The sequence below is a fragment of the Diceros bicornis genome, chromosome 6 (assembly GCF_020826845.1).
Source record: "Diceros bicornis minor isolate mBicDic1 chromosome 6, mDicBic1.mat.cur, whole genome shotgun sequence".
Classification (NCBI taxonomy): Eukaryota; Metazoa; Chordata; class Mammalia; order Perissodactyla; family Rhinocerotidae; genus Diceros; species Diceros bicornis.
Window position 1 is genome coordinate 28,086,848 of NC_080745.1, and position 23,853 is coordinate 28,110,700.

The 23,853-nt window shown below is 58.9% G+C and overlaps 1 protein-coding gene across 4 annotated transcripts in view; it reads right to left on the reverse strand.

The window, feature by feature from the left end:
* The window catches only part of ZMIZ1 (zinc finger MIZ-type containing 1), a 237,203-nt gene that overhangs the window by 128,747 nt on the left and 84,603 nt on the right, over positions 1–23,853 (reverse strand). For 3 of the 4 annotated variants that reach the window (XM_058543100.1, XM_058543101.1, XM_058543097.1), the window contains exon 4: positions 19,679–19,756. The exons of the other annotated variant lie outside the window; for it this stretch is intronic. The gene's annotated coding sequence lies outside the window, so the exon portion shown is untranslated. The remainder of the gene's footprint in view (positions 1–19,678; positions 19,757–23,853) is intronic. 4 annotated transcript variants of the gene reach the window in all.

Sequence of the window (23,853 nt, forward strand, 5' to 3'; positions counted from 1 at the left end):
CGCCCTTCCCATGAGGTGTCTCTCAGGCCTGGCACCAGGGTGAGAGTTCCGGCTCCTCCTCCTCCGGTTCAGACTCCCGCAGCCCCAAACCTATAATCCCTGGCAGGGAAAATGACAGCCTCGCCCAGCGGCCAGCCTCAGCGGACGGGCGGGGAGCTGGGCGGTGGCCATCGTGGTGGCTGGGAGGCGGGCCTGGGACAGACAGCCGCCAAGTCAGGGGAAGTCAACGGTGGGAGACAAATGCCACGGGGGCCGTGGGCTTTGGGGAAGGCAGACAATGGATGAGGGGAAGAGGGGGAAGCGGCAGGACAAGGCCCAGAGAGGGTCAGCAAGGGGTCGTGACCCTGGAACCAGGAGCACAGGGAGGGGAACTCTGCCAGGGAGCCTGAAGGCACGCGGCTTGAGACCCTGAGGCAGGCTGGCCGGGCCCCTGGAGGCAGCAAGGGAGGTTCTGCCCATGGTTTGGGGTTTGGGAAGCTGCAAACACACTGATTCCTGGGCTCTGCCTCAGCCTCCTCAGGAGGGCCAGGGAATCTGCATTTTAGAATGAGCTCCTGGGATCTGGTGGCAGCTGGGTGGCAGGTAGCTGCTTGGGAACCCTGGAATTTCCTCTGTCCCAGGGAGGTGCTGGAGTTTCTCCTGCCTGCGCTGCCTTCCCCTCGGTACCTCCATTTGGCAGGCGGACAAGCCACAAGAGCACCACTGACACCCCAAACACGGCTGCCGAGCCCGGCTGCTCACCACCTGTCTCCTCAGAGGCACATGACCATTGGTGGGCGGGGCCGCAGGACTGTCCCCGTGTACTAAGGCCGGGTCAGCAAGGCTGGAGTCAGCCCCTGAGCACTCCTCCCTGGCCCCCTCCCCTCCAAGCTTGCTCTGGCAGGGAGCCTGTCACCAGACCCTGGAGTTGCTCGGCTCTCAGTCCCATCGAGCCCAGATGGATTCTAAGCCCATCTCGGTGGGGAACCGAGGGCTCGGCCTCCTGGGAAAGGGACGTCCCCCCAAGCCATGCTGCCCTGACTCTGGCCTTGGACAGGTCACATGCCCTCTCCTGGCCTGAGTTTCCTCATCTCAAACAGGAAGCGGGAGGAGCTGGAGCTGGCGATGTGCAGGCAGTGAGGGAAGGGCATTTAGGGTGGACACAGCGGCTTGAACAGAAGCTGGGGTGAGAGCAGCTGGAAACATGCCCAGGTGGGCTGGGCCAGGAGGTTGGGGCTGAGACAGGGTTGGGGTGAGGGTTAGGGTCAAGATTGAAATCCGGGTTGGAGTCAGCCTGGGTTTCTCTGACCGGCACTGTCTGAAAGGAAAGTGCCTCTGTGGGCACTCAATGCCCCAAGCAGGGGCCCTTGGCAGCTGTCCCAATGCCTCTGGATCACATGAGGAACCGGCCTAGGATGCCTCTCAGAGGGAGGTGGCAGTGTTTGCTTGGGGTCACTCCAGGGGGCAAGCTTGGGCTCCCACACCACCAGGGATCCAGAGGAGAGAGGAGGTACAGCCTGCCTCCCTTGGACCAGCCCGAGCATAGGGTTGGCAGGGCCTGGGCCTACGCAGTGGTACTACCCTCAGACTCTAGCCCCGGGGTGACAGGCTGTGGGACAGGACGTATCCAAGCCCTGGGGAGAGAAGGACTCATCTGGGCTCTGGCCAGGGTCAGGGCTATAGGGACGGCCCAGCTCAGGCCTGGAGCCAAGGACACCGCCTGGGACCTCAACGGGCATAGGCTGTGCTGGGCCAGGACTCCCTGCTGGCACCCCACAGCCACCATCACGCCTATTGTCGTATTGGAATTTGGGGACCCAACCTCTTTTAAGAGGGTCGTGCTTGAGGACAGGGTCACCAGGATGACCCTGGTCACACAGGAGCCCTGGGGATTGCACAGCCTGGTACCTTCAGGCAGTTTCCCAGTCCATTCCACTTGAGAGGCCAGTGGAGCCCCAGGGCTGGTCTCTGCTGGGGAGCAGGCCCACTGCCCTCTCCTGGCCCCGCACCTCCTTTTCCCGTCACTCTTAACCTCCAGGATGGTGTGAGGCAAGGGCTCACACTCACCCTCGGCACCCCTCCAGGAAGGGGACAGACACACAGGCGGTAGGACAAGCGGATGAGGGACCAGTCAGTGGAGGATGGGGCCTGCCTGCTTCTCTCTGCCCGAGGATGGTGACCTGAAGCCAGGGGCCCAGTGAGAGGGTGAGAGGCACAAGTGGCAATTGTTCCTGCGGCCTGCCCGCCCCGTGCGCCTGCTCACTCGCTGCCTGGTCCCCACTTGCCACGGCCTCATCAGCCCCTTCCCTGCCCCCTCACGGGCCTGAGATGGCTGTCGTCATGGCAACCTTGCTCATTCAGTCCGGGATAATGAAGCCAATGTGTTTTTCATTTCCATGAGCTGGAGTGCAGCTCCCTCTCTGCCCCTCCTCTGGGGGAAGAGGCAGGCTGGAAGGAGACCGTGTGGGGCCTGACCAGTGGAGGCACGGACACCAGTGGGTAGGCGGTGAGACCTAGAGCCACAAGTGCCTGGACAACACCAGCTAGAATGGGAGGCCTCCCTGCCCACACCCGGGCCAGGAGAGGTGGCTTGGAGCCTGGCAAAGCAGGGCTCCATTTCTAGCTCTGTGACCTTGGGCTAGTGACACTTCACCTGTCTGGTCTCATTTCAGTAGAACTAAGTTCACCAAGCATTTACTGCTGTCCCCGGAGATCCAGGGAGGCCCCAGACAGAGCCTCTGTCCTCCAGTGGCCCACAGGTTAGCGGGAGAAGGAGCTCGTACAGGGCCCATTACTAAGCTCTGAAAATGAGGCCAGTAATTTTCCTTGTTGCTGCCTATCTTTGAGTTACTGTCGGGGGGTTTACAGAAAGTTATGCATGGGAACGTGCCTGGCGCACACAGTAGGTGTTTTATAAGCACTAACCTGCCTTCTTTTCTTCATCCTGGGTCCCTGGCCTGCAGCACAGAGATAGCAAATGTTTAAGAAATTCTCCTGTGTGAGTCAGCAGCCACAGCTGCCCTAACGCCTCTCCTTCTTCCCTGTGTCTGGACAGACCTGCCCACTCGGCTGGAGGTGGGAGGGGAAACCCAGGCCTGAGCAGGGTTGGGCTGGGTGGAGGGCAGGTTGGTGGCATGGTGGCCCTCGACCAGCCCACACTGTTGGTGGCAGGGCTCATCTGTGGCCCAGACGGGGAAAACAGGGCTGTCTGGGAAATCCGAGGCCCACAGTCACGGCTATCACACCCCCTCCCCCAGCCCCTCTCCAAGGGCAGGAAGCCAAAAGTACTCACGCAGAAAACCCTGGCCTGTCTCCCCACCCCAATAATTCAATCACCTTGGAGGCCAGTGGCCCTCGTTCCTGGCTGGGCTGACAGATTAGAGGGGGAGGGAAGGGAAGCATGCAGAGGGAGGGGGCGGGGGAGACCAGGGAAGCCGACATGGAAAAATCAGAGCAGGGCTTGAAAAATGAAGAAATAAACCTGCCAGGAAGGAGACAGCCTCGATCTGTCCTCCATAAAGCTGTCTTAGGGCCACCAAGGATGTTGGCGGGTAGAGGGGGCCGGAGATGGCTCCTCCTGGGACCCCTGCCACTCCCACCCCTCTGGGCTCCAGCCTCTGCCTGGTGAGGAGTGGGGGAGGAGGAGAGCCGGCGGGGGGCTCTTGGGTTAAAAGGGACAGAAGTGTGGGAGGCACAAATGTGGGGAGAAAGGGCCAGGCACAGGGACTCTTGTCAAGTTGACTCACTGATACTCGCACACAGTAGACGCTCAGTGTTGGACTGACCAACTGAAGGAACGCATTGCTGTGTCTGCAGGCAGCTGGCAAGCAGGGCCTCTGGAGCAGGCTGACTGGCCATGAGGACTCCCATGGAGCCCATTCGCCCATTTCACAGCCGGGGAGACTGGCCAGACAGGCCCGAGGTCACATGGCAAATCAGAGCTGCTTGGGTTCTCCAGCCTGGGGTCCAGGCCAGGCTGCCTTCATCGTGACCTACAGGGTTGGGGGCCCCTCCCTACCATGTCCCTGACAATGCCACATCACACCCAGCCCAGGCCAGGGCCAAGCAGACCTGTGAAGGAGGATCCGGCCCTGGCCCTCCTCTGGGCCCCTCCACGGGGCCATTAAGAATCCCGTTGTCTAGGAACATGGAATGACCCCGAAACCTGCTCACGATGTAAGTCCAAAAGAGAAGGAAAGAAAACTACAAAGTGACCAGAAAGAAGTACACCAGAATGTTGACCAGAAGGTGCACTGGAGGTTGGGGGGATTGTGGGCAGTTTTTATTTTTCTTCTTTCAACTTTTCTGTGACTTCCAGACTTTCTGCAACAAGCATGCATTACTTTTACAATCAGAAAAAGGGCCATTATTAGACTTTAAAATAAATAAGTCACTTCCACTAAAGGCTACTTGTGCCAGATTCTCCATTTACAGGACTGAGTCACAGGAACTCTTGTGGGTTAGGCAGCAGCTTCGCTTAGGCACAGGTGCTCACCCATGAGAGCCACCGTCCACGGCCTGCGAAGTCACTCCAGGCAGGCAGGAGGGAACCAGGGCTGCCCTCACTTTGCTGTGTGGCTTTGGGCAAGTCCTGTACCTCTCTGTGCACTGGTGCTCTCCCTTTGCCCTTCTCACCTCGCAGGATGAGTGCTGAGGACTAATGAGCCTGGGCGTGCTTGAACTAAACTCATGAAGCCTTCATGAATTAGGAGCACAGGGATTCTCTGATTGGAGGGGCACTGTCTGGGGCACGGGGGCAGCTGAGGTGCTTCCAGAGACCAGGCAGGCCAGCCCAGGGTGGAGGAGCCAGGTCGAGAAGTGCCGGGAGGCGAGGGGCCGGCTTTCATCCCCTGTTTACAGTGGAAACACAGACTTGAAAAGGTTTCGCTTTTCCACTGATTTTGCAGCAGTGCTGTGGGGATCAGGGCTTCCTGAGAGCGAGGCCAGCTTTCCAAGGCCACACCGAGTCCTGCCTCGCACTGGCCTCCGACAGGAAACATCATGTTTTCAATTTACGGGTCCCTGCCAGGCGCTGAGAGCAGGCCCATGCTCTACCAGCCAGACTGTGCGGGGAGAGCAACTCCAGGCCTCACCTCAGCAAGTGTGGCGGAGCTCCAGGACCCCAGAGAGACCCCACGGGTTCCCCGACCGGCCTTGCTCTGGGGCAGCTCCGGCAGCGGGTGCCTGGCAGTTTATGTGGTCTTGTTAGCAGCTGATGCACCGGTGACTCCACTCCACAAGCTCCAATCCCTGGCCTCCTGGCTCCCACATTAGCAAGTCCTCCTCTCATGCTGGACAGATGGCGAAACTGAGGCCCACCAAGAAAAGAGGCTTCCCAGTGCCACCAGATCAGTGAAGAAAGAATGACCTCAAGCCAGATTGGCAGGTTCCCAGCTGAGTCCTCTGGCAAAGTGGGACTGTCCTGCCTCTCCCTTGTCCCCCCATGATGGTGATGCCAGCTGACCTCTACCACAGACCCAGGAGCCAGGTACTGTGATCACATTTAAGTCACAGAACAAGCTCGGGAGCTGTCTGATCTTCAGATCTTACAGATGAGGAAACTGAGGCCCAGAGGGTTTAGAAACCTCTCTAGGGTCATGGGGCTGGTGACCACGGAGCTGGGAGGCACAGACCACATGGCAATGCTCCCTTCTCCACCACTTCCCAATGCTGCCCCGGGTCTGTTGCTTGGTGCTTGGAGCTGCCCTTGCCCAGGCTGGCTGAAAGCCTCACTACCACGCAGGTCCTGCCAGCCCCTCCCATTTCCAGGTGCTTCTGGAAATTCTTGGTAAACTGAGCAATGCCTGCAGCAGAGGGTCATTCAGCCAGTGTACACCGAACGCCTCAGGCTGCACTGGCGGGCAGAAGACTGTGCCCTGGCACACAGGAGGACCTTGGGGCTGACACCCCACCTCCCTGTTGCACAATGGGGAGAGGGCTGTCAGGAAGGCCTTGGAGCTCTAATGGCCTACGCTTCTTTCTTCCCCTGCTAGAACGTCAGCTCCGAGGACAGGGACCTGGGCTCTTGTTCACTGAGGTTTCCCAAACACACAGGAGAGTGCTGGTACCAAGTAGGAGCTAAGTAAACATTTGGTGAGTGCCTGACTGAGGGAAGCTCTGCTCACACAGTGGCTCAGGAGAGACCTGGAAGCTCTTCCCATTAGTCATGTATCTAGGGGAAGAGGAGACACGTCCCTGCCCCCAAGGCCAGTACAGCACCCGTCCCATCGCTCCATGGCAGCTGCCAGTCCTTGCCCACTCTGCACAGCGCCTGCCCCGTGCCCCGGCTCTCACTTTCTGGGACTCACTGAGCTCCAGCACTAGACAAAGGACACATTTTCAGGGATTATAATCCCTTGCTTGTTTGTTTTTTTCACTAACTGTCCCCTCCCGGCTTCTCCCCATCCAGGGCATTCCTGTTCCCAAATGGGAGCCACTTTCCAGGCGAGTGATGGCCAGGCTCGCACCGGCTCTCAGGAGTCCTGTAAGCTGGGCCAGGTAGGCCCATCATAGACACAGACACAGAGCGTACTGAGCACAGAGAACACCAGGGCTGCCAAGCAGGCGGGCACCCGGGGCTCCAGCTCCAGGCTCCCCTCCTGCTGGCCGGCCCACGGGGAGCCAAGCTGTGCCCTCAGGAGTGGGGAAGAACCTGCGCCCAGTCCACAGAGGGGCAGAGACTGTGTGTGCGTGTGTGCGTACAGGGAGGGGGAAGGACATACACATGCAGGCACGCACACATGCTTGCACACACCCAGAGATGGAGAATGAGAGACGAAGAAAAAAACCAGCAAGGGCCCCCAGGAAGAAAGAGGGTACAAGTGAGGGAGGCACTAAGAGACAGACCAGCACTGAGATGGAGTCAGGAAATGGCCCAGAGACAGAGCATCTGTGAAAAGGGTGCCCCCTGGAGTTGTGCAGGGCAGCTGCCCTGGGAAGGACACACACAAGCTGTAGGAGGAAACAGATAAAAGACAATGTGTGAAAGAGGCACAGGGAGAGAAAGGATGAGCACGAGAGGGAGGGCCACACGGACAGGGAGACGGAGCAGCCAAGAGGGGCGAAGGTGGTGGCGAGGCAGGCAGACAGACAGACAGTGTACTGCAGACAGGCAGCTCCATGCCCTGGCAGACTTTCCTGGGAAGACTTGCAGCCACCAGCAGTCACCTTCCCTGCTACGAGGTTGGAGTCTAGGAACTGAGACAGATGGCTGCTGAGCCCCAAGAGCCCCAGCGTGTCCTGCGAGGACCCTCTTGCTCTGTGCCTCCAAGGCCTAGTGAGACCCCAGGTAAAACACAGTGACCATTCTCCTTCCCATCGGGCTCCTTCCCTCGCCTCCAGCTCAGGCTCAGGGAGAGGCCTGTGGAGGAAGGTCAGGCAGAGCGGGAGGGGGGACACCCCCCAGGGAGGGCAGGCAGGTGCGGAAGCTGCTGCACCCACCTCTGCGCTGACCCACGCCCCTTTGGACAAGCCCCTTCCGGTCTCTGGGCCTCAGTTTCCCCCAATCCTGAGAAGGGGGGCATCTGTCAGCTCCCCAGCTCCCCTAGCCCTTAACGTTCTGTGTCTCAGATTTTCACATCCAGCCGTGTCTTGGGGTGCCCCATGTTTTCTGTGTACTCCTCCCCACCCCGCCATCATTTCTGAATGAACTCTGAACTCTTTCCAATCCCTATGCCCCCTCAGCTTGCATTTTAAAGCTTGGAGGTGCAGAAAAATATCTCAGCCACAAAGGGGCTCCCCAAGACGAGCATCCCTTCCCTGCCGGCACCCAGGGGAGCAGAGCCACCATCTGACCACGTTCGGTCTCTGGTCTGACATGCTGGACTTTAGCGAAAGCTCAGTGAGAAATGATGCAGCCATGCCCCTCTGCAGGTAGACCCCTCACTGGCTCCCCACCTGCCCACAGAGGCCGATCACAGGCCACTCCTCTACTCGCCTCCCTGGAGCCAATCCTGGGTGGCCGGGGCTTGGCTGTGCTCCTTGTCTTCGCTCAGGCTGTTCCATCCACTTTGTCTCCACCTTTCCCTGCCCCTCCCAGTGGGAGCCGCCTGTCTCAGGTGGTCCTGCAGCTGAGCCTACCCTGGTGGCAAGAACCATCAGAGTCGATGCTGGAAAGGGCTCTGGGCCCTGACATGGGCAGGCCTGAGCCACGGTTGCACTGGCCGTTAGCAATCTCAGCCGAATCTGGGGATGCACCTACTACAGGCCTAAGCCTCCCGGGCCCCACCAAGAAGGCCCTACTCTCTGGGAGCCTCTGGGATGTCAGGTGACCTGGCCTTACACTGACCTGAAGATTAAAGATACCCAGGCTGTCAGAGACAAAACCGATACCTCCAGGAGGCCCCCTCTGGCATACCTGGCAGGGGGCTGTCCCTTGGCAGCACCCAGAGCCGGTGCTCTGTGTCTTGGGTCTGGCCGAGGGCTCAGGCTTGAAAGTCCGATGGAGCCGGGTTCAAACTCCGACCCCACCTCCCACCAGCTGTGTGAGCATGGGTGTACTACTTAACTTTTCTGTTCCAGAGTTCACTCGTTTGCAAAACCGGCTCTAGGAAGATTAAATTAGATAATGCATATAAAGTACATGGGGCGAGTGCTAACTAACACAACTACCCCAACACACACACACACACACATACACACACACACACACACACACACACACACACACACACACACACGGCAGCATACCATCGTGATTACCAGCAAGGACTGGGTCTTAAATACTGGCTGGGCGACCCTGGGTAAGTTCCTTGTTCTCTCTGTTTGCTGATCGAGGTCTATTCTTACGGTTCTTCCTCATTACTCTCCAGGAGACCCCTCCTCAACCCCTAAAAAAGCAGCAGGTTGTCCTTGGGGCCTGAGGGATTTGCTGGCCACTGGGAGCCGCAGGCGGCCTTCTGACCCTCTGCGTCCTCTTCTGCACTCAAAGTCACTAAGCTCTACACCTCCCAGAAGTTCCGCAGCCCGAGCCCTCTCTGGTGGAGCCCCAGGAGGAGGGGCCTGGCGTCTCTGGTAGCTCGGTCTTGGTGCAGAGGCGGCAGATTTAGAAAAATCATATTGCACCGAGATTAAGTGCCTTTAATTCCTGTTGAATCTCCCATCTGACTCACCGCCGCCTCTCGGGCTGGCCCCACAGTCATCACCATTTAAACACCTGAATTATCAAACTGCCGTGCACCAAAGGCTGGCAGATAATTTACGTCCGTTACAAAAGACCTATTCAGGGGAAGGGCCCATCCTCTAACCACTGGCTGTTCATCTTCCCACAGACCTGGGAAGGTACCGGAAAGACCTGTGTAAAGATTGATAATGGAAGACTTCAAATGATTTTTCAGAGTTTGTGTCTTCCTCTTTCTTGTGTCAAAAAAGATGCTGCAGGGGCCTCGAGTTCCCTGTGTTGGCAGTGAGGGCTGGGGGTGTCGAGCACTCGGGGAGGCAGGACAGCCCGGAGTTCAGGGTCAGATGACGTGAGTTCCTATCCTGGCTCTGCCACCTGGAGACTCCGCTGTTTTCCTAACCTGCCCCTGCCTCAGTTTCCTCCTCCATAACATGGAGATGGTACTGGCCCCAGCTCATGGGGCGTGGTCAGGATGGAGGGAGATGACGCACTGCCCATAGACATCGTCATTATTATTGTTCTCATTATTATGTGTGCACTGAAGGCTGTGTACAAACGTGCCCGGGGAGGCTCCCGCCACTCTGCAGCTGGGCCCCGAGCATCTGTGCCCACCGTGTCCCTGCCCGGTCAGGTGCCACACAGAGCTCTGCTGGACACCAGCTACCCCGGGTTCCGAGGAATTATGCTGGGCTGCTCTTGGCTCTGCTCCCCGTCCCCAGGCCTTGCCTCATCTCCTTATCCCTACTGCTTCTGGACCTGGGTTCTCAGTCACTCGGCAGGTACCTGAGTGTATGTCATGTACCCTTCATTCAATCAGCATTTATTGAGTGCCCGTTACGTGCTGTTCATTCCCACACAGCTACTCTGTGCTGTTCACCCACTTAATAGGCGCATGGCTTACAACGCACCAGGCCTGAGCCAGTGGCTGCCTCAAGGGCACGGCCCCAGCCTCACTCCATCCCATGGGCCTCTTTGCTGCTCCCTGCCACAGGAGAGGGCCAGGTGTGCGCCTGCTCATGCTCTGGTACAAAGGCCATCACCCCAGTCCTCCCCCCGCCCATGCATGCATAGGAGACACATGCACAGGGATCTACCCAGGGTCCTGGTTTGGGCCACATCCTGCTGTAAGGCTGTGGCTTTTCCTGTCTCACCCCTAGCCCAACCCCAAATCCTTGAAATCCTTTAAGTTGTCAATCTGCTCCAATCAGCTTCCTCTAGGATGCCTTCCAGAACCCCCACTCCCTAAGGACTCCTCCTCCTTGATCTCAACTCCTCCTTGGGTATCACTAATTCTGTTCCCTGAATGTGATTCTTGGCCTAGACTTGTGTACTACCTGAGGGCTGCCAGAGGGTCTTCTGCTTCTTTGTCTCTCCAAGACCCATGCAAACAGTAGGTGCTTACTAAATACTGCTGCCTTACTGACTGCAGATGGAGAATGTGGGGAGGAGGGACTGACTTGTGCAAAGGCCTGGAGGTGGGTCCTATACCAGGTGCTGGGTGTAAACTGAGGACCTGGCTGGGCTCCCGGCCCTGGAAGGAGATAGAGCGGCCCACCCTGGCTCCACCCAAACCTGGCTATGCAAGCAGGATGCTAGTGGTCAGAGGAGCTCTGGACCCTCGTCTGAGTGACAGTGCAAGCCAGCCCGCGAGCCCCAGGCCCGGATATCATCCCAGGTGAGGGCGGTGGTGAAGGCCCTGGCTACCTCAAACGAGGTCTCATTAGGACAGGGCTGGTTTTTTACCTCTGCTTATTAACTCCCCTGCATGTCAGTAAGTGGAAAATGGGAGGGAGCTAGGGATTGAGAGCTTTTTCATTTCTGGAGCACATTGCCCTCTGCGTGGACAGTCCTGGAAACCTTCCACGGGGGCTGCTCTGGCCGGGGCAGGAGGACCTGGGAGCCGAGCAGGGGCTGTTGATTTAGGCTGACAGTGAGGGTCAAAGAAGGGCCCAGTGTTCAGGAGCAGGCAGCCCCTTGGGCCCTGTCCTGAGACGGCCCTGTCTCTTCCCAGGGGCTGCAGAGGCTGGTTGAGGGCTCAGGCCTGGTGGGGCTGCCCGTCCCAGATGGACTGCCCAAGAAGAGATGTGGTGGACGGCACCGCCCAGAGACCAAACTGTAAGCCAAGAGGCCTGGGTTCCAGGCCTGCTCCTCACCGTCTCCCTGGATGACCTGGCAAGGCGTGTTCCCCCCTGGGCCTCAGTTTCCTCATCTTAGAAAAAGAAGGGGCTCCCCAGGGCCATCCTCCAGTCTGGATGCTCCAGGCTTCCAAGCGTGTTAACAAATAAGGCTCCAAGGCCCCCAGAGGAGCCAGATGACCCCCCTCCCCCCTGCCTTCCTCGGCCAGCTCCGGGTTAGTGGTCCAGGTCAGCTTCCAGAAGAGGTCTCAGTTCTGAGAGGACTTGGCAGATGTGTGCTGATCTAAGGCTGCCTGGAAGGCACAAGGGAACCACCACTAAATGGTACGCCATGCCCAAGGAACAGCTTTTCTGTCCCTGGGGCTCTGGGGCTGGCAGGCAGCTGCTGACCTGAACACTCCGTGGCCAGGGGTGATGGGACTGAAACCCACAGATCGGCCTCAGGGATCCTGGCAGAGGGGACACCAGGGAATGTCCTTCTGATTATCCCGGGATTCTACGAGCAGGACGAGCCCTTACAGATCACCTAAACCTCTGGTTTATTCATGAGAAAACTGAGCCACAGCCAGGGACAGGCTTTGCCCAAGGTCATCCAGCAAGGCTGTGACACTGTCCAGGCCCTACCTCTAGGCCCGTGCCACACTGCAGGCATCAGTGTGTCCCATGCTGGCCTGGGTCACAGGTATTATATGGGGCATTGGTTAAAAATTCAGAGCCCCGGGCCCAGCTCCAGACCCACAGAATCAGATTCCAGGAGAGGGGCCTGAGAATCTGCCTTTAAATAGGTGCCCAGTGGCCTGTAGGTGTGGGTATTTTGGGGAAGTGCTGTGTCTCCATCTTGAAGTGTCATCCTGAAAGTTCCCACTCAAGAGCTCTAGAGAAGACCTGGGAGGCCAGCATCCCTGGGGAGGGAAGTGTCTGGGTACCAGAGCTAACGGATGCCAACCTCAAGCAGATGCTCCAGTGCTGAGGGGTGGGCGGCGGCTCCCTGAGGGCACTGGCCGATGTGAGAGAGAAGGCAGGCGGCCCACAGCTACTGCTGCGTCCCATCCCCACATTACCCCTTGCAGGTGTGCGGGCTTCTGCTCACTTTACAGATGAGGAAACAGAGGGTATCAGAGACGAGGTAACTTGTCCAGACTCACCGACTGGTCCAGTTGATAGGGTGGCAGGGCAGGGATTTGAACCCAGAACCGTCTGTCCCTAAAACCCACGCTTTAACCACATGTCACACTGCATCCTTTACCACACTGAAAGCTACACGAGTGAGCCCGTGGGTGGTGAGCTCTCCAGCACTGGAGGTATGCAAGCAGCAGCTAGATGAGCCCTGGCAGGCATGGGGTGACCTTGACCAGCCCTTCTAGAGCTGTGAGTGGGGACAGGCTGAGCTGGCTAAAGGATGCAAGGGTGTTCTTTGTGTTTCTTCCACACACAGAGAACAGTGTTCCAGATTATTTACACTTCTAGTTAATCAAAGTCTTCCTGGCTCAATCCTCGGCCACCCTGGAGCTGCGGGGCAGAGGATGCTAGGAGCCTTGGCTGAGAGGGCATTCATTCCGGGCGGAGACAGCGGGGGCGGAGGGGGCTGGCTCCCCAGGTGGTGACAGGGCTGGGGGGTGGCTGTGGTGGGGAGTCTGGGTGGGGGCGGGGCTGAGAGAGCCCATCAGGGGCCACTCAGTGACAACTGTCACCCGTTAGACTGTCCCATCGACCAGAGTGTGGGCCAGACGGCAGCATTCCATGGAGGTCATGAAGCAGAGATGCTCCCACAGGCTCCAAAAGTGGCCCCCAAAGATGCCTCAGGGAAGCAGTGGAGGGTCCCAGACAGCTGTGAGGCAAGATGTGCTGCTTCCTGCACTGGAACTGAAGAAGGGCGAGAAGCACTTACCAGGAAAGACAGATGTGGGGGAAAAGCTCCACAGATTCCCATTAACCACAATAGGGGGCATGGGGCTGGTGCTCCCTGGTCAGCTCTGGGGGGGCATACGTAGTCCCCATAACCCGGGGGGCTCTGGAAGGTTCTCTGGGGCACAGTTCGCCCAGTAGCCAGGGTGGACTGACCCCTGTGGGACCACACTGAGGTTACTGCCTCCTCCCTATGCCTGCACCGGCCACAGCCCAGAACTGAGACATCTGACGAGAACCGGAGCTGGGCTGAGAGGGCAAAGGAGCGCCACGCAGTGCACGACACTGTTCTCACAGAGCCAGTGAACAGCCTCAGAACCCTTCTTCACACAGCCCGCCCAGCACATTAAGAACTGGCATACTGGAGAAAGCTCCTTGCCATCCCCAGAGGAAGCTGAGGGCACACAGGCTGGGGGCCTGCTGGCTTCCTGCTGCCATTCAGCATTGGAGCGCCAGGAACTGTGCCGGGGACATGGTGTGGAGCCTGCCCTGAGCCTTCAAGGGGCTTCCAGTCCAGCAGGGGAGACTGAAGGAGGGGATGGGGGCGTCTCACGGGGCCATCTCAGCGCACACAAGCTCCGCAGCCCCCTGCTGATGGGAGGAGGCAGCCCCTCACAGAGGGCTTCCCGTCGGGCAGTGGGCCCAGCCCTGCTGTGGCATGCACCCATGGAGGGAGGAGGAGCCCAGGGTCTGCACCTTCTGCGACTGCCTGTCACGTGGCCTGAGCTGAGGCAAATGAGTCTGACTGTCGACAGAGCAGGCAGCACGGTGTGGCCAAAGGGGCTGCAGGTAACAAGGGCAAAATTGACTCCAGAGGGCAGAGGGCTCTGGAGGGGCTTCTCCGTTGCCAGCCTGGCTCCTGAGAACCCCTGGTCTTTGAAGACCCCTAGAGGCGGGCAGTGGCAGGGCCAGGCTACAGGGAGACAATTTCCTTTCCCCCTCCTGCTCCTGGAACTATCCCTACCCCAGGCACCCCCCACCCCATGGAAACCTCTGGGTTCACAGGGACACACCCTTTGGGCACCTCTGCACTTCAGAGTGTGTCCTGGATGATGTGCGAGGGGGTGGAGGACAGGGGTGCTCCCTTCCTGGGAGGGGCCGGCACTCTAACCCCCTGACCCTGTGTTCTAGGCTGTGTGCTCGCTGTCAGGAAGCTGGGAGCGACCGCGGGGGAGCTGACCCCCATGTGGCACGGCCTGTGACAGCTGCCTTGGATGGGGCTGTTGGGAGTAGGTGGGGAAGCCCCGGAGCCCTGGGACCCACGATGGGGAATGGAATGTTTCATATCGCCTTCCCTCTATCCCTGTCGAGGTGCAGTCACGTGGGTACCAGCTACAGTCCTGCCTGCCTCGATTTATCTTTATGACGGGTGTGGTATGTCCCAGTTCCTTATTCTGAACAGCAGGATGGCGGCAGCGTTCCCTACAGAGAATGCACTTGCTCTGCAAACTCTCATCTGCAAGATTTCCTTCCCCAGCCTCAGTTTCCCCACCTGCACGCGAGGAGACTGGGCCTGCCATCACACTGTCCAACATGGCAGCCAGGAACCACACATGGTGACTGAATACCAGAGTCCACAGTGTGGTGAACACGTTAAACACACCAGCTTTTGAAGACTTAGCAGGAAAAAAGAACGTAAAATACCCCAAATATTATCATTCCAATACGTAATCAATACAAAATAAAAGATGATGCGGCGGGCAGTCAGATGAGCATTTTGAGGGGCAAAAGAGCATAAAGGGTAGGGACTCGAGTTGAGGAAAGTTCAGGGAGGAAACGATCAGAGGGGCCCAGGGGGGACGAGGCCATGTCCAACCTTGTGGAGGAAGCATGGCTCGAGGAAGGCTCCACAGGTTCAAGCCATATGGCAACAAGGCGGAGGGCTTTCGAGGCAGGAAGAAGCGCAGGAGGAAAGGGGCAGCAGCGGGGACGTGTAATAAAGACGGGAGGGAGGGTGCAGGGGAGCTGTGGCCTGCGCCCTGGCAGAAGGCTAGTGTGTGATGTGGCCACGAAAGGAGGCTGGGGCCAGATGGTGGCGGCTTCGAATACCAGACTGAGTCGGCTGGGCACAGAGCAGGCACTTCTAGGAACACGGGCTGGCCCGAGATGGGGACCGAGGGAGCTCCTCCAAGGGTATCCAGGTGAGTGGAGGGGCATCTGACCACCTGGGCCCACCAGCCCACCTCACAGACCACTGAGCTTCCAGGCACGCAGTTGTCTGGGAGCCCACCCTCTGGCTCCTTCTCTCCTCGAGAGAGGACAATTTATTCATGAGCATATACCGGCTCCCGCCAGACAGCCAGGTCCTGGACACCCCACTTCTAATTATAGCTGGAATTTCATTAGTGCTGGAGGGAAAGGCAGGGTTTCCAACCACCTCTGTTAGTGGATGCAGGCCCCTCTTGTTCCCCTGCTCTAGTCCGTGGCCAGCGGCCCACATGCCCCGGCCAGTGCAGGGCGGCCAGAGGGGCAGATCTCTCTGAGCCAGGAGACCAGGCTCCATCCCGAGCGGTTGGCATGGCAGGTCCACGGGGAAGGGACAGTGCCTACCCCCAGCCTTGGCCACACACAGTTCACAGTCTCCAAGCAGCGGGGAGTGTGGGGCACTGCCTCGGACACTCCAAACAGCAGGGCAGGAGGGAGCTGTGTGCTGGCCAGAGCTGGGTAAACAAGGTGAAGGGTGGCAGACTAGGAGCCCGGGAGGTCTCAGGTCTGCTGAGTCTTGGCGACGATAGAGGCGATGACACAGAGCAGACGTGCTACTGGGACGCCTGGCTGGGAGTGTCACCAAAAGAAAGGAGAGCGGAGGCGAGAAGGTCCTGGGCTCAGGGAGAAACTCCAGACAGGGGCTTGAAGAGGAGCAGTGGACACGACAGCACAGAGAGAATGGAAGCTGAGAAGGCGGCAGAGGGCGGCTGGCTGGTGTGAGCACGGAGGGGAGCTGGGCAGGAGAGAGGCACTCACAGAGAGAACCACACAGAAAGAGACAAAGACAGTCAGGAGGGGCAAACAGACGGACACACATACACACTCACACGCGGAGACAGAACCATCTCCCTGCTCCTGCCAAGAGGGAGCCCAGACACACACATACGCACACACTAACTCCTGAGCTGGGGTTTGGAGGCCAAGGAGAAAAGAACTAAAGAAACATCTAGGGCCATGTGGGCCAGGCTACTCATAGGACAGCCCCCACCCTGAGCAGACTTGGCCCTCCTGCCAGGGGGACTGGCTGGACCCACTCAGACACTCAGGTTGTGAGTCTGGAGCGGGCAGCTGCCGGGATGGCCAGCTGGAGGACGGGAGTTCAGTGCTCTCCGCCCGGGCATGCTTCCCCTCCAGGGCCCCTCAGGAGCCCACCCTGACCCCTACACTGCCCCTTAGTCAGCTCCGCTGTGGTCAGTGGGGCGGCAGGGCCCATCTGGCCAGTGGGAATGTGAGGCCAGAGCCAAGTCTTGTGTGTGGAGACGGCCTGAGGTGCCAGGGTCTTGACAGGAGCTGCACACCGGGGCACTCACATGGGTGGGTCCTCTCCTTCTCTCACATGCTCACACACATTCACACCCCTCACAGCCTCATACACTGGCCTAGACAATCACACACATCCTCACGCCTGTTCACCAGTACACACCAACACACACACACACGTCTGCACACCCTCCTTCCCTCCAGGGGGAACAAGCACCAAAGCATTGGTGTCTTGCACGGGCAACCTCCCTTCTCAGCAGCCTCCTCCAGCTCCCCCGGGAATGGGCTCTGGAGTATCTTTGCCAGCCCAGCCTCCCTAGCGTCCACGCTGGAGAGCCTCATGCTCCCCCTCAGACTCGGGAATACGCTGAGCCCCACCCTACCCCCATCTGCTGCCTGAGTGCCCTGTGCAGCCCCAACCCCAGCTTGCGTAATTTTTACTGAGGAGGAACTCACTATCTTTCCAGAAGGCATCTTTTAAAAAAATCTCCTGACAGCTCAGACTCTTGGAAAGTTGAACTTGAGGATGCCAGGGAGACAGCGTGGTTGCCACTGAGGGGCCCAAGCTCTGTTAGCCAGAGTCCGCTGGGCAAGACTGTCCTTTCGTCTTAGTCTGGAAAGTGATAGATCTGGCCCATCACTCTGGTTGCCACTCCAAATTATAACAGAACTAGAGAAACAGTGTGCTGTAGCCAGTACCACCTCCTTGATTGAGGATAGCTAACTAGGACCAAGATGATAATTCATTCATTCATTCACTCACTCATTCACTCAATTAATAAAATACCAGCTGGGCAACTACCATGTGCCAGGCACTGGGATGTGGTAGGGAACAAGGAAAATCACTTAATATTCTTTCCTAGTCTGACAGCTGCCCTTCACCCACTTCACAGGTGGCAAAGCTGAGTCCAAGGAGAGGCAGCAAGGTGCTCAAAGTCACATAGGGAGCTGATGGGTAGGGCGGAGCCTCACAGCGGCTGCTGCTGGCGCTGAGCGCCTGCCAGCTGGGAGGACAGGGAAAGGCCGGGTCCGCCACCCACCCCAGCCGTTTCCAGGACACTGAGGTATTGATTACCACCCTCGCTTTGCAGTGGTTTTCTTTTTCCGCCAAGGCTTTCTGTTCCTCTTTTTTTTTTTTAAAGAATAAACTCCAAGCTGCTCCTATGATTAATTACCAGCTGCCTAATGCTCTGCCACTGGCAGTTTCTGGAAAGGGAGTGAATTACCTTGAAAAACATCTGAAAAGAGAACCCACCGTGAAGGAGAATTTCAAAGGTTACCTCACAATTAGCAGTGGGTTCCCCCAGCCTTATTGAGGCGCTGGCAGGCCCTCTGGGGAGGGGCAGACCGCTGACCTTGGGGGGCCACCCTCAGGCTCCTGAGGGCAGTCGGGCTTGGAGGGCTGGGCGAAGGCTGCGAGGCAGGAATGGAGGCCGCTTCCTGAGCACCTACTGTGTGCTGCCCTGTGGCTCCACACCGTCCCTAAGGCATCCTATGCTGCCTAATTCCAAGGGCCTTGGTTCAAATCCCCACTCCATCTCTTATAGCTCCATGTGTTTCTCAACCATGTTGGGCCTCTGGAGAACGAGGCATTAAACACACCTCCTCATGGGATTACTGTCGGGAGAAATGCGCATTTAAGGAGCATAGTGCTGGGTACATGGTAGACTCTCACCAAGCCGTGACATTTAAAAATATTCCAGGCTTCCAAGCATCCTCATAACAGCCCTCTCAGCAATGTTGGTATAATTATCCTCATTTTCAGATGAGAACACTGACTCGCACAGAAGCAAAAGGACTAGCCCGAGGTCACGCAGCTGATAGCAGGGAGCCAGGATGTCCTGCCGCAGGAAGGAAGATCAAGCAATCCTCCTCCCTGGTTCCAGAGCCTGACTGAAGCTTGGAGCATCCCCGGGACTCACCTGGCCTTGTGTCTGGGCACTTGGGAGCACTGGGGCCTGAGGAGAGAAGCTGAGGGCAGCAGGGAGACCGCCAGGTGAGGCCGCACGCCAGGGAGAAGACTCTGGCTCCCCCGCTGGGCCCCAGAGCCGTGGGACAAAGCGCCCTGGCCCAGGTCAGCATTTTCATGAAGGCCTCTCATCTCTGGGTTGGGAGCCACAGAGGGGGACTACACAGGTCACCCTCTGGCACAGGCCAAGTGTGACCGACCCTGAAATGCCACTCCGTGATGAGACACGCTGGTGTCCAGGCCAGAGGCAGGCCCGAGAGGCTCGGCCTCAGGACCTTCTTGTTCCAGGTGCTCTCAGGAGCTCCCTGAGGGCCCCACGTCCCCTCATCAGGCTGGAAGACCAGTTCGTGTCCGTCCTGGCATTGGTGGTCCTCAGGGAGGAGGTGACGGTGGGAATGGAGGCGTGTGGGAAGAAGGAAGGGTCCCAGCATCCTTGAGGAAAATGCTGACATGTCCTGAGTGCGTACTGTATGCCAGGTGGACTCAGTGCACCTGTGGGGGCAGGTACTATGATCCCAACCCCTCTCTTACAGACAGGTAAACCGAGGCACAGAGAAACTGCACGAAGTCATGACGGACAAGTGGCGGAGCCAGGATGTGAACACACGCACTCTGACCCGAGCCCAGAGACACATGAGTGCTCATGCGCGCACCTTAATGTGTTCATGGGAGAGAAGCAGGTGGGGCAGCCCCAGCACCCATTTCAGGGAACAGGCCTCTCTGCTCACCCAGGCCTCTTCCTGTGTGGCTGCCATGTTGCTCAGCTCACGAGGCCTGCACCCCAGGATGGGGCTGCTGTGCCAAGGCTGGGGACCCCAAACCTGCCCCTCTTCCTGGCGCATCCCCCTATCCCCTGCCTTGGCAGCCACTCCAGAGAAAGGTCAGGCCTAAGAGGCCCCAGGGGGTGGGGTACAGGGATGACCCATTTGGGGGCTGATGAAGTCTCAGTAGGGGTGGCTGCACCCAATCCCGCCCACGAGGGCTGAGGGGCCCGTCACAGGCGCGGTGTGCTGGGGCCGGCACCCTGTCCCCCACTCAGGGCACTCCTGCCTCTTCCCCAGCATCCGGGCCAAGCCGCCCCCACCAGCCCAACTGCACACCTACCTCAGAGACCCACAAATCACCAGCGTCCCACGTGCTGGTCAGCAGCTCACGGCCCCTCCGCCTCACTCCATCTCCATCCTGTGGCAACGAGAAGGGGGGTCAGCGGGGTTACTCCAGCAGGGGCCTGGAACTGACCATGCTGCCACAGCCCACCCGCCCACCTGCTGGAAAGTTCACGGCCAGCAAAACCAAATCATCCCCATTTGACAGATGGAGACTCTGAAGTACCGAGAGGAAAAGGGGTATAATGATGGGATGCCCCGAGCAGACACCCGCCTCGGCCAGTGACCGGCTGTGTGACTGTGGGGATGCTCCTGGCTTTTCAGGGTTTCAGTTTTCTCATCTGTCAGATGGGATCACAATGCCTCTCTCAGAGTTTCTGGGAGGGTCTAGGACATATGGGGACAGAGGCACTTGGCATTCATTCATTCAAGAAACATTTAATGAACACCTCGAGCCGTGAACAGGATAGTGGTCCTGCCTTCACGAGGACTCAGATAATGAGCAAAGAATCAAACAATACATAATTAAAAGTGGTGTCTGCCAGAAAGAACAAGTACAGGGGCTACGCAGTGTGGACTCAAGGTTCAGGGAGGCCCCTTTGGGGAAGTGAAGTTGAAGGATGAGCCAGAGAGAGGCAGGCCAAGATGCATGGAACAGCACGCCAGGCAGAGGGAACAGTGTATGTGAAGACTCCAAGACAGGGGAAAAAGCCTGGCCCAGTGGAGGACTTGAGAATGGGTGGTGTTGAGGGTGCAGTGAGGGAGGGAGGTAGTGGGGTGAGTGGGGGCCAGGAGGCAGGGCCAGTCATTGAGAGGGTAGACAGGAGCCACAGGAGGGTCTGAGCAGCTGAGGGTCATGACCCTAGTTCTAGTTTGAGAAGATCTCCATGGCTACTGGGGGAGAGGGCTTGGAAGGACAGGAGGAGGCAGGGAGACCACTGGGGAGGCTGATCCAGGGGTCCAGGCCAGAGACAGTCGTGCTCGGAGCAGAGGGAGCAGAGGGTGGGAGTGGCAGGACCTGCTAGTGTCCTGGGTATGTGGGTATGAGAAGGGGAGGGAGGAGGCATGGATACCGCCCTCGCCCCCCATGGCTTGGGCTTTGGGGAAGCGGTGGGGCAGGAGGGGCACGATCATCCTTGTTGGGTGGGGTCCAGCTGGCCCATCCATCTCCTCAATGGGCCACCAGTGCTCCCCCGGCCCCCCCACTGCCCACGGGGCCCCCTGGAAATCCAGGAGGACCAGACCCAGAGGCCCAGCAGAGGGGCTTCTCCGGGGTCTGGGCTGCACAGTGGGAGCCACTGAGCCCCAAGTTTGAGTCCCGGCTGTGACGGTGCCCTGTGGGGTGGCTCGGGCAAACACCACGTCCCTGCGCCTATGCGCCCTCCTCTAAGAAACGGGAAACCTGCCTGCGGGGCAGAGCGCCGTGGGAACGAGGCCCATGGCTAACAGTGGGAGACGGAACGCGTGGGCCACGTTAAACAAGGGCTCCGGCACAGGCCAGGGGACTGGTGGAGCCTCAGATCTGTCCCCACCCCACTGTGCAGCAGGCAGGGGCTCCCAGGGCGAGAAGAGGCAGCAAGGTCTGGCGTTTATTTCTGAGATGTGGGCTCAGTAATCAAAACAACCTGGTTCAAGTCCTGCTACCAAGTGTATGGCTTTGGGCAAGTTTCTTAAACCTCTCTGTGCCTCAGTTTCCTCATCTGTGGGAGGAGAGATAGGGACAAGGAGGGGACCTCCCTCAGAGCTGTACAGACTGGATAAGGTAACACACGGGTGCTGGACACGCAGGGAGCTTTCTAGGCATGTCAGCTGAGACATAAATTCCCTTGCAGGGGTTGGTGCTGGGCCCTGGGGAGCGCTGGGCCCTGGAGCTCCAAGCTCCCAAAGCCCGCCCAGCGTCCTCACTCCCGCACAGGGAGAGAGAATGTCCCCGCATCCTGACCCTTTGGCTCTGGCAGCCCCAGACTCTGCTCGCCATAAGAACACAAACAGCCTTGGGCTCACTGACTCCCACTCTCCCTTTTCACAGAGGAGGGAACTGAGGCCTGGAGAGGGGCAGCGCCTGCCCCCAGCCCGGGGCCACGCAGCAAGTTAGTGGCTGGGGCAGAACTGGAATTGGCCTCCTGCTTCTCCACTGCCCACAGCTCAGGCCTTTCCTAAAGGCAAGCTGGCCCGCAGACGCGCTGACAAAGAGAAAACCATTATTTTGGCAGCTGAGACAGAAGCCAGAGCCGGAAAGTCCTTGCTCATTCGTGAGCACAGTCCAGGCCCCAAGGCACGACGTCCGCCCATCCCGCCTCTCAGGGACGCTCCGGCTCCCCGTGCACACGTGCGTGCCTCACCGCCCCCAGCCACCCCAGTTCCTCGGTGCTGGGCTTGTGCAAAGGGGCAAACAGACCAGAAAGAGGAAGAGACTTGTCCAAGGTCACATGGCAATAAGCAGAGGCACCAGGATGTGACCTCGGGCCCTGGTCAGGGGCTTACCCCCTTCCCTACGAGACTGCATTGGCTCCCACCCGGGAAAGACAGAGGAAGAGGAGGCTGGCCGTTAGGGAGTCCTATAGTGTGGTTGTGCCTGGGATGCTTCTTTTAACTCTCAGTGCAGTGCTGTGAGGTAGAGACTAAACTAGCATCCCCAATTTACATATGAGGCCTAGAGAGGTTCTGTAACTTCCTAAGGTCACACAGGTAATCAGCAGCTAATAAGTAATGAGAACAGAGCTGGGACATGAGCAGACAGCCTGCCCCCGCTCACACTCTGTCTACTACCAGGCAGCCAGCCAGGGAGCCCACACCCTGCCCAGCCACGGAGCCCCTCAGCAGCCCCGCTCAGAGCCAGGCAGCACTGGGCACCCAGGCAGGCTCGGGGGCGCTCAAGAAGCAGGAGCCCGGGCAGGGCTGCGGACACAGAAGTGATATCGTGCACCCCTGCCCTGGGCCCCCTGGGTGCCCTTAGGTGAAGCTCACAGCCTGCGTGGGCTTGGCCACCTGGTGAGACCAGGCAGAGGAAAAGGTGGGAGACGGGCGAGGTGTCACGGTGGCTGTGCCCAGCCTGACCAGACCCCAACCATAAACAACACAGATCCACGGCAGGGAACTGTTCTCTGCCTAAAAAGGACTCAGCACCACGGGATGGGGAGCAGCCTGAGCCTCAGGGCCGAGTGGGGTGGTGGGGCCCGCCCAGTCTCCCCACGGGATGGTACCCCACTGCCCAGAGGGCTCTCGTGAGTGTCCTCAGCTCAGGACTCTCACTCTGGGGCTCGGGGGGGAGGGGTGAGGCCCTGACCGCAGGGCAGCTTCTGACTGGGAGGGCAGGAAGGGGCGGTGTGCGGACCGCAGGCTGAACTGTGTTTTTATTCCGGCTGCGTGTCTGCAGCTCCCGGGGGCAGGGCAGTGACAGGCGCCCACTTTGCAGAGCAGGACCCTGAGCTCCAAGAGAGGATGGGATTGCCAGAGGTGTCGCAGCTGGAGAGCGGCAAGGCTGGGCCTGGGACATGGCAGAGGTCACTCAGGGGTGGGGACTGTCCCACCTTCCCCTCTCCGCCTCCTCCAGGGTTCCCTGGGAGGAGCCGGGTGTGGGCTTGAGTGGAGGCACCCGGCCGAGCTGATGGGGGCTGCGTCCAGCCTGGAGATGCACGGCTGATCCGGGACTCCGGGAGGATAGAGGTGCCCGTGCCAGAGGGCATCCAGGATGTGGGGCACCCGGGAAGGCTCTAGGCCTGTGGCTGAGTGACTGGTAGTTCTCTACAGCTGCCAAGGGCTGGGAGCCCACATTCTGGGCTGGAGCCATGGCCCTGTCCTCAGTGGTGAGGTCAAGGGCAAGAGTGGGTGAAGCTAGCTTTGAACGCTGCTTTGCCCTTCAATGCTGGTTGACCCTGAGCAAGTCACTCGGCATCTCTGAGCCCCTATCTCCTCTCTAATCAGGGACTAAGTGCTCCTCCAGCTACTCACCCACCAGGAGAGGCTCCAGGCTGACCCCGTAGAGCCTGATGTTGGCCAGAGCATTGACCTACCCACAGGCCACAGGAGGAGGGAGTGGAACTGCTCCCGTGTGGTCTGTACAGCAGGGGGCTACATCGATGGCATCCCTGAGCTGAAGTTTAGGGCTCCTGTCACCCGCTGCGAATCACACACAGCTGCCCCTTGTGCCCCTGTGGCTGTGGGGGCTTAACA